General features: G+C 44.7%; 1 pseudogene; it reads right to left on the bottom strand.

Annotated features, from left to right (window-relative positions):
• Positions 1-5219: 5219 nt before the first annotated feature.
• Positions 5220-6577, bottom strand: LOC140454359 (thioredoxin pseudogene; annotated as a pseudogene).
• Positions 6578-9050: the final 2473 nt, after the last annotated feature.

The raw sequence follows: 9050 nt of genomic DNA, 5'->3' as shown, positions 1-9050 counted from the left end.
GTCGACGGGAGTAGTGCCAGAAGACCAGAGGATAGCAAATGTTGTTCCCTTGTTTAAGAAGGGAGTTGAGACAACCCTGATAATTATAGATCAGTGAGCCTTACTTTGGTTGTGGGTAAGGTGTTGGAAAAAGTTGTAAGAGAAAGGATTTACAATCATCTGGAAAGGAATAATTTGATTAGGGATAGTCAACACGATTTTGTGAAGGGTAGGTTGTGCCTCACTAACCTTATTGAGTTCTTCAAGGAGGTGACAAACAGGTGGATGAAGGTAAGGCAGTTGATGTAGTATATATGGACTTCAGTAAAGCGTTTGATAAGGTTCTATACAGTAGGCTATTGCACAAAATAAGGATTTTTGGGATTGAAGGTGTTTTAGCAGTTTGGATGAGAAATTGGCTAGCTGAAAGAGGACAGAGGGTGGTGGTTGATGGGAAATATTCATGCTGGAGCTGTTACCAGTGGTGTGCTGCAAGCATCTGATTTTACTGCTCCTCAAATGCTGCCTGAACTGCTGTACTCTTCCAGCACCACTAATCCAGAATCTGGTTTCCAGCATCTGCAGTCATTGTTTTTACCTGTTTTGGGACCACAACTGTTTGTCATTTTTATAAATGATCTGGTGGTGGGCATAGAAGGATGGGTTAGTAAATTTGCAGATGACACTAAGGTAGGGAGAGTTGTGGATACTACCGAAGGATGTTGTGGGTTACAGAGGGACATACATAAGTTAGAGAGCTGAGCTGAGAAGTGGCAAATGGAGTTTAATGTGAGGTAGTTCACTTTGGAAAAAGTAACATGAATGCAGAGTACTGGGGCTAATGGTAAAATTCTTGGCAGTGTAGATGAACAGAGAGATCTTGCTGTCCAGGTGCATAAATCCCTGAAAGTTGCCACCCAAGCTGATAGGGTTGTGAAAAAGGCATATGGTGTGTTGATGTTTATTGGTAGAAGGATTGAGTTTCAGAGCCACGAGATCATACTTCAGCTGTACAAGACACTGGTGCGGCTGCACCTGAAGTATTGCGTGCAGTTCTGGACAGCGCATTATAGGAACAATGTGGAACTTTTGGAAAGGGTTCAGAGGAGATTTACTAGGATGTTGCCTAGTATGGAAGGAAGGTTTTACGAGAAAAGGCTGACGGAACTGAGGCTGTTTTCGTTGGAGAGAAGAAGGTTGTGAGCTGACTTAATCGAAGCATAAGATAATCACAGGGTTAGAAAGGTGGACAGTGAGAGCCTTATTCCTTGGATGGTGAAGGCTAACACAAGGGAACATGGCTTTAAATTGAGGGGTGATAGATTTAGGACAGATATCAGGGGTATTTCTTTACTCAGAGTAGCAGGGGCATAGAATGGCCTGGCTGCAACAGTAGTAGACACATCAACATTAAGGGCATTTAAATGGGCATTGAACATACATATATATAATGGAATGGTGTAGGTTAGATGGACATCAGAATAATTTTGCAGGTCAGCACAACATTGTGGGCTGAAAGGCTTGTACTGTGACTGTAGCATTCCATATTCTATGAATATGGGCAGTTTGTAATTCTTAAAGCTTTAATGGTGAAGAGTATGGCATCTTAAATCTACTGTCCCCTAACACACTCCTCAGATTCCTGACTGATGCACTTTGGAGGTTGATTGCCTTTGGAACGTGACACATTATCATAGAGGGAGATTTTAATTGCCTCATGGACCCCACAGTGGATAGAATGCCCAAAGGTTCCCCAAATACCTCTCTGCAATCCAAGCAATTAATTGACTTAGGCTTGGATTTGGGGCTGGTGGATGTTTGGAGATGTCTCCACCCCACGGGTAGGGACTTCACCTTTTTCTCTAATCCACACAAGTGTCACACCAGGATTGACCTTTATCTAGAACCCTCGGTTTTACTAGATTTGGTGATGACCTGTAAAATTGGAAACATAGCCATTTCTGATCATGTGGCAGTGTACTTGGAGGTTGAGATTAAGGGCAATGGAACAGGTTCCCGGCAGTAGCGAATGGATCTTTTCATTCTCAAGGACAGTAAGTTTGTTGAGTTCAAGTGAGTTTAAAGTGTTCTTGGCTGTCAATTTGGGTATGGCTAGTAACCTGTCTATACTCTAGGACACTGCTAAGACCGATGCTAGGGGGATAGTTATCTCTTATTCAGCTAGCCGGAAGTGACAGAAGGGACAGCAGCAACATCTGCTTGAAGTACGGTTGAAGACAGCTGAGACAGCACATATTGATAGGCCATCGGTGACTAAATTGCAGCAAGTCACAGCTCTCCAGGTTTCTTTGAACTCCATGCTCACTCAGACAGCGAAGAAAGAACTCTCTTTCACGAAACAAAGGCTGTTTGAGCATGGGATAGGCTCGGCAAATACCTGGCATAACTGACCAGGAAAAAGAGCGCCCTCCAATCCATTACACCCATTAGAGATGGCACTGGGATTCTTACTGGTGACTCTAAAAGGATCAATGCGGCATATCAGAGTTTTTACTCCGAGCTATATTGGTCAGAATGCTGCAAGGATAGGGAGGCTAAAATTGAGACTTTTTTAGAGAACTTGAATCTTCCAGGTTTGACCTCTGAACAGGCGTCTCCTCTTAACGCCCCCTTGACAGTGAAAGAGATACAGGAGGCAGTAAGACAGCTCCAAAGAGGGAAGGGAAGGCACCCAGCCCTGATGGTTTCCCGAGTGAGTTCGACAAAGAATTTCTAAATGTCTTGTCAGGGCCAAAGCTGGACATGTACAAATATTCGTACAGTCATGACTGCCTCCCGGCATCCCTGAGAGAGGCTAACATCTCTCTCCTTCTCAAGAAAGGGAAGACTCCAGAGGACTGTGCTTTGTCTGGGCCTATTTCGCTGTTAAATTCGGACTTTAAAATTTTATCCAAGACACTTACGTTGCAATTGGAGAAGGTGTTGCCCTGTATTGTTACGGAGGACCAGACTGGTTTTATAAAGAGCTGTAGGTCCTCCAATAATATTAGAGGATTACTGAATATAGTCCAAGTGTGTCAGCAACGATCGGTTCAGAGTTTGGTGACGTCTTTAGATTCAGAGAAAGCATTCAATTGGGTGAAGTAGCCATATCTTTTTATAGTCTCGAACGGTTTGGTCTAGGTGAGGTCTTTGTCAGATGGGTGGAGTTCCTGTGTAGGGCGCCTCTGGCTGCAGTTCTCACCAATGGTGTAAGATCCAGTAAAGTCAGTAGTGGTAGGGGCAGTCGGCAAGGTTGTCTCCTTTCACCACTACTGTTTATATTGGTGATTGAGCTGCTGAGATCAAGGGCACACAAGATTATGTTATATGCAGATGATGTTCTCCTCTTCTTACCAAACCCGGTTGTTTCTGGACCCCATTTAAAACAATGTATTAATTTATTTGGCTCTTTTTCAGGACTAAAGATAAAATATGCAAAGTCAGAGGCTATGCTCGTGGGCTGGTCTTAAGGGAATACCTGAAATCGAAGATGAATTACAATTCCCTTCAAATGGTCATTTGGTTGGGGGGGGGGTTCATTACTTAGGTATTTTTGTTATTCCCACCTTTGATCAATTATTTCAAGTGAACTTTGCTCATTTGTTTGACAAGATTAGACAAGACCTTCAAAGATGGGAGGCCCTTCCACTCTCTTGGTCAGGTCAAATAGCCTTTACCAAAATTAATGTCCTTCCTCTGATGTTTCCCAGGTAAAGACTGTGGACACTCACTGGTTGTCTTACTTCTTTTGTTTGGTACCACAGGTGGCCCCTCATTAAGCTTGCCAAATTGCAGTTACCTCAAGGGTTGGGGGGAGTAGACGTCCCTGAAATTAAGAGATACCAACTAAGCTCCCTTCTGTCCTCTGTGAGTGACTGGGCTTGTGAGAACCCGAGATCAATATGGTTTGATATTGAGGTCTCCCAGGTAAACTGTCCCCTTACTAGTCTGTTGTTTATGGATAAGATGAGAACAGTTATGGAATACTGTCAGAATCCAGTCATTATTAATACAGCTAGAGCATGGAGAGAAATGCGACAGAGTGAGGGCAGTTTATCTAAAACCTTCTTTCTTACTCATATAGTTGGTTCGCCGGGATTCTGACCAGGGATGATGGACCCTGGATTCAAACTGTGGGCAACTAGGGGAGTCTCCTGTTTGGGAGACCTGTTTGAGGGGGTGGTCATGATGTCCTTTGGCCAAATGAGCTCCAAGTATGGATTGCCCAGCAGAGATCTTTTTTGTTATTTTCAGGTTAGGGACTTCATCCAAAACAAATTTACACTTTTGACCAATCCCTATAGGTCTGACACAGAGAGGAGATTGCTTCATGCCACAAGTACTCTCTACCATCTACTGAGGGGTGGTGCCTCGAATGACATTGAGCAACTATATGAGGTCTGGGAGCAAGAGTTGGGAGTGGAGATCCCCTCAGGGACATGGGAGGACATTTACGAGAAAGATCTCCATCTGTAACAGACCACATGCCATGAAAAGGTTCTTCATCGGGTTCATTTGGCCCCAGATCACCTGGCGAAATTCAAAAAAGGAGCATTTCCAATGTGCCCCAAGTGCAAACTAAGCACAGGTACTCTCACTCATTGTTTGTGGTCATGTCACATGCTTAGTAGGTACTGAAGTGCTGTGGCTGGAGTAATAGAGAGGGTTGGGGATCGAAGTGAAGGTAGACCTGGTCTCTCTTCTCTTGGGCTTGCCGCATTTATCTTCTTTAAATACAAATAGGAAAAAGGTATTTAACATTCTCACTTACTATGCAAGGAAGAACACTTTGATGTGCTGGGTGTCTGAGAACCATCTGGGCCTGTTGAGGTGGCATAAGTTAATTGTGGAACACATCGCATTTGGTTTTCCTCACAAACATGACACACGATAAAATTGAACTTTTTAATAAGACATGGCAGCCCTCTTTGAATTACCTGGACACAGATTTGTCTGTCATTTTAATTAGGGCATTTGTTTAGCCATCAATGATTAGGTTTAGTGAGCCAAGTGCCCTGGGAAGAAGAATCCCGAATAAATACAGGTGTAATAATCCTGAACGTTGGGAACTTCGGTGTAGTTGCACTGGAGTGTCATTATAAATTTGTAGTGAAGATAGTTTTGATTTGTTTTGTAGAGTTGGGTAGTAGTTAGTTTGTTGTAATTGTTAATTTTAAATTGTTACATTTTTGTAATTTTACAAAGAAAAAAATTTTCAATAAGAAAATAATGTTGGGATAGGGTTGCCTCTATATTTATTTTTAGATAACCTTCAATGGGTAACAGCAGAAAGAGGGCAATTAAGGACAGAACATGAGCGTTCAATTAGTCTTGTCCATCTTAGCTTAGAACTGAGGGGGAGGGTTATCACAACAAGCAAGGCTGCTTCTCATGACAAGGAAGTGACCAACTATTAAAACGTTTGGACATTAGAATTTGAAAGCAGTTTTGCTCGGAAAGCTTTGCATTCCTCCCAGATTGTTTTGCTTTTATTACTTAACGGGACAAGTCTACTTCAGTTCATTGATCTTCTCCTCCACCGACTCTCGGCTGTCGTCCAGGACCTCGGCCACCTTCTTGCCCATTTTGTAGAACTGGAAGGTCGGGATGTGGATGATGTCGCAGGCTTCGGCCGTGTCCTCCGAGTCGTCGACGTTCACCTCGTAGAAATACACAAGGTTGTTGAGCTGGGCGATCTCCCTCATGATGGGCTTCAGGCCCTGGCACGTCTCACACCAGGTGCCCGAGAAGAAGATGACCACCAGGCGCTCGCCGGCGTCTTTGATGTACTTGTCGAACTGGGTCTTGCTGTTGATGGTTTTTAGGGGAATGCCTCCCGCTGCCTTGCCCGGGGTCGGCGGAGTGCCTTTCTCCCCAGGTTTCGCCACGTCCTTGGCAGCCTTGCCTTTGTCCGCCGGTGCCACGTCGGCCTTGGGTGGGATGCTTTTGCGGCGCGACGTGCCCACCTCGGCAGGCGAGTGGGCCCCCTTCGCCTGTTGTGAGGCACCGGCCTTCTCCGAGGCCGGTGGCGCGCTCTTGCCCTGCGCCTTCTTGGGTTTCCCCAGCGTGCTGCCCGCACCCGCCATGTGCTCCGCCCCTCTCCGACACGTGCTCAGAGCAGCTTCCGCTCCAGCCCCTCAGACACGCCCTCCATTGTGACGTTCGCAAACCACACCCAGTGAAAAAAAAACGACTGATGATAGGACAGCCGGGGAGCCGCCCGCCAATCGGAATTGAGTTGAAATTGACCGCCGTTGCTCCTTCGCTGGATTCAAATTTGGCGCTGCTCGGCTGTGAACCAATCACACTTCCAGATAGGGAAACGCAGTTACCTCATCATGATTGGCCAGTACTGTAGCCAACTAGCCAATCACATTGAACATCAGCCCACCCTTGCACTCTCGAGCGGGTGGCGACAGTTTGTTAAGTGAGCAAACCCGAGAGACGCTTCGAAACACGGCGTCGAGTTGAGCGGCCCAGGTTCGGAAAGGATGGGGACGAACTGATGGACCGAGCTGAGGCTCACTGGGACAGCCTCCAGAAGCTGACGATTTGCGTGGTGTGACCAAGATGTCACGTCGCACCGCCGAATGCGAAAAGCGCCGGCCGCCGGCCTTGAGCGTACGCACATTGGCCAGGCCACGGCGGTGAAAATGCGGGAAAAACGTGACGGGACGGGAGCATGCGCACTGGTTTGAGCGATGCGTCATTGCCCCGCCTCTTTCGTCCGGGAGCTCTCCCCTTCCGCGCGACTTCATGGTGGTCGCCCGTGTCTGTGCAACCAGGAAGAAGCGGAAAAATCACACAACACCAGGCTATAGTCCAGCAGGTTTACTTGGAAGTACTAGCTTTACGAGCGCTGCCCCTTCATCAGGTAGCTGTGAAGCAGGACCATAAGACACAGAATACAGAGTAATAGATTACAGAGTCATTAAAGCAAAATGATATATTTAACAAACCTAGATTGTTGAAAGACCTAACAGCAACCTAGTTTTGTTAAATATATCACTTTATTTGCATGACATTAATCCTTCGCTTTCTCACAAACATTACCTTTGTCAGGTCTATCAAGTTGAAGTTTTCCCATTGTGTTAAAAGTGCAATATGAATGCAAATTATTTTTTAGATTGGATATATTATTAGGTTGCTACGGCCAGCGACTCCATCTGGACCAGTTGCTTTTTGTGGGTTTAGTTTCAAGAAGGCTTATCTCACGTTTGCAGCGGTGACCCTGGGTATAGGTGCATCCGAGGTTGTTGTGACAGGCAACATTGTTTCACTGACATCCTGTTCAAAACAACTGTAAAATGCATTGAATTTTTCAGATAGGGATATACTGTTGCCCACGATTCTGTTTGACTTTGCTTTGTAACCCGTAATATGTAAGCCTTGCCACAAACGACATGGTTGGTCTGGGTCTCGAGCTTAGCTTGGTATTACCTCTTGGCATCTTTGATGGCCTTACAAAGGTCATACCAGGAGATCCTGTAGAAGTCAGGGTTGCCTGACTTGTAAGTCTCAGACCTGGACTTCATTCGGGAGTGGATCCCTCAGTTTCCATTTGGATTAACTTCTTCAGCACGCAATCTTCTACACACTTACTAATGAAGTCTATGATGGTACTTCAGGTTGTCTGCTGAGTTATTAAATATGGACCAATCCACTGACTCTAAGCAGTCCCATAGAAGCCCTTCCATTGCCTCAGACCAACACTGCACTTTTTCTGTACCGGGTCCTCATGCTTCAATTTCTGCTTGTAAGCTGGGACAAGGAGGAGCACACCATTGTGATCTGATTTTCCAAAATGTGGACCCTAACCCAGTGATGGTTGTATAGCAATGGCCAAGAATGTTTGGATTTTCAGTGGGATAGGTTGATAGTACCTTGGTAGCACATTATTGAGGTTGGACTGGTTGAAGTGACCATCTACAATGAACAAGGCCTTGGGTATTCTGTCTCAAGAAGGTTGTAGTGTTGTACACTTCGTCAGGTGCATTCACCACTTTCACATGGGGGGATGTAGACCACGGTCAGGATAGCAGCGGTGAGTACACAGTGCAGGTCGTAGGGATGGCACTTTACTGTAAGATATTCTAGGTCTGGTGCCTTTCCTGAGCACACATAGCAGTCCATTCAGTGAACTGAGAAATCCTCAGGTTGTAAGGCACAAATTGCTAAAAGGATAAAATTGATAAAGAATTAAGAGAAGGTAGAGAATTGATATAAAATTGTTATAATTATTTAAAAATAACTAGTGAAACAGATACATCATGAAGCTGCCAAATTCTCTGGCAGGTTTGTAAAATATATTTTCACATCAAATTACAGTGTCTGTATTAGTGAAAAAAAAACACTGCTCCTTCTACACTTGGTAGGAAGCAGACACAGAAGGATGGGCTCAACACAATCATCTTCCACAACGCTAAGCAATTGCTAGAGAAGTAGTGGTGGATTAAGTCTTGAAAGCAGCTGAACTTCCCCGACCTTTAGGCAGGTGCAATGCACAACATAAGACACTGAATGAAAGGTTCACCAGAACTACAGCAGTAGGAGGTCTTTCATTACTGATCTTACAGCATTCAAGCTAAGAAAAAGGACACTCATGAAACTCCAGTCTCTTGTGAGGATTAAATATCACAAAGGTACAGCTGGATAGACCAATGATGACACCAAATTTGGAGGTGGATAGTTGATAATAAGGACAACCGCAACATCTCACAGCAAGGCATGTACATATACATGTGGAATGGGCAAATATTTGCCAAATGAACTTTAACACAAATATGAGGTCAGACATTCTGGTAGATAGAATATTGGAAGCAAATCTGGATGGAATAGAGAAACAAAGGGATCTCAGGGTACAAAAGACTTGGAGATCCAGGTATACCAATCTTTAAAATGTAATAAACAGGTATAAAAATGATCAAGAAGGCTAATCAAATGTTTGTCTTTATATTTACAGGGATAGGGTACATAACAGTAGAAGTCATGAAACAGCTACAAACTTAGCAGGTTTTATTTCTACAGGGATAGAATGAAGTCCAGGTCTGAGACTTACAAGTCAGGCA

The sequence above is a fragment of the Chiloscyllium punctatum genome, chromosome 29 (assembly GCF_047496795.1).
Source record: "Chiloscyllium punctatum isolate Juve2018m chromosome 29, sChiPun1.3, whole genome shotgun sequence".
NCBI lineage: Eukaryota > Metazoa > Chordata > Chondrichthyes > Orectolobiformes > Hemiscylliidae > Chiloscyllium > Chiloscyllium punctatum.
The sequence above is the reverse complement of the archived record's forward strand: the minus strand, read 5'-3'. Positions and strand labels throughout refer to the sequence as shown.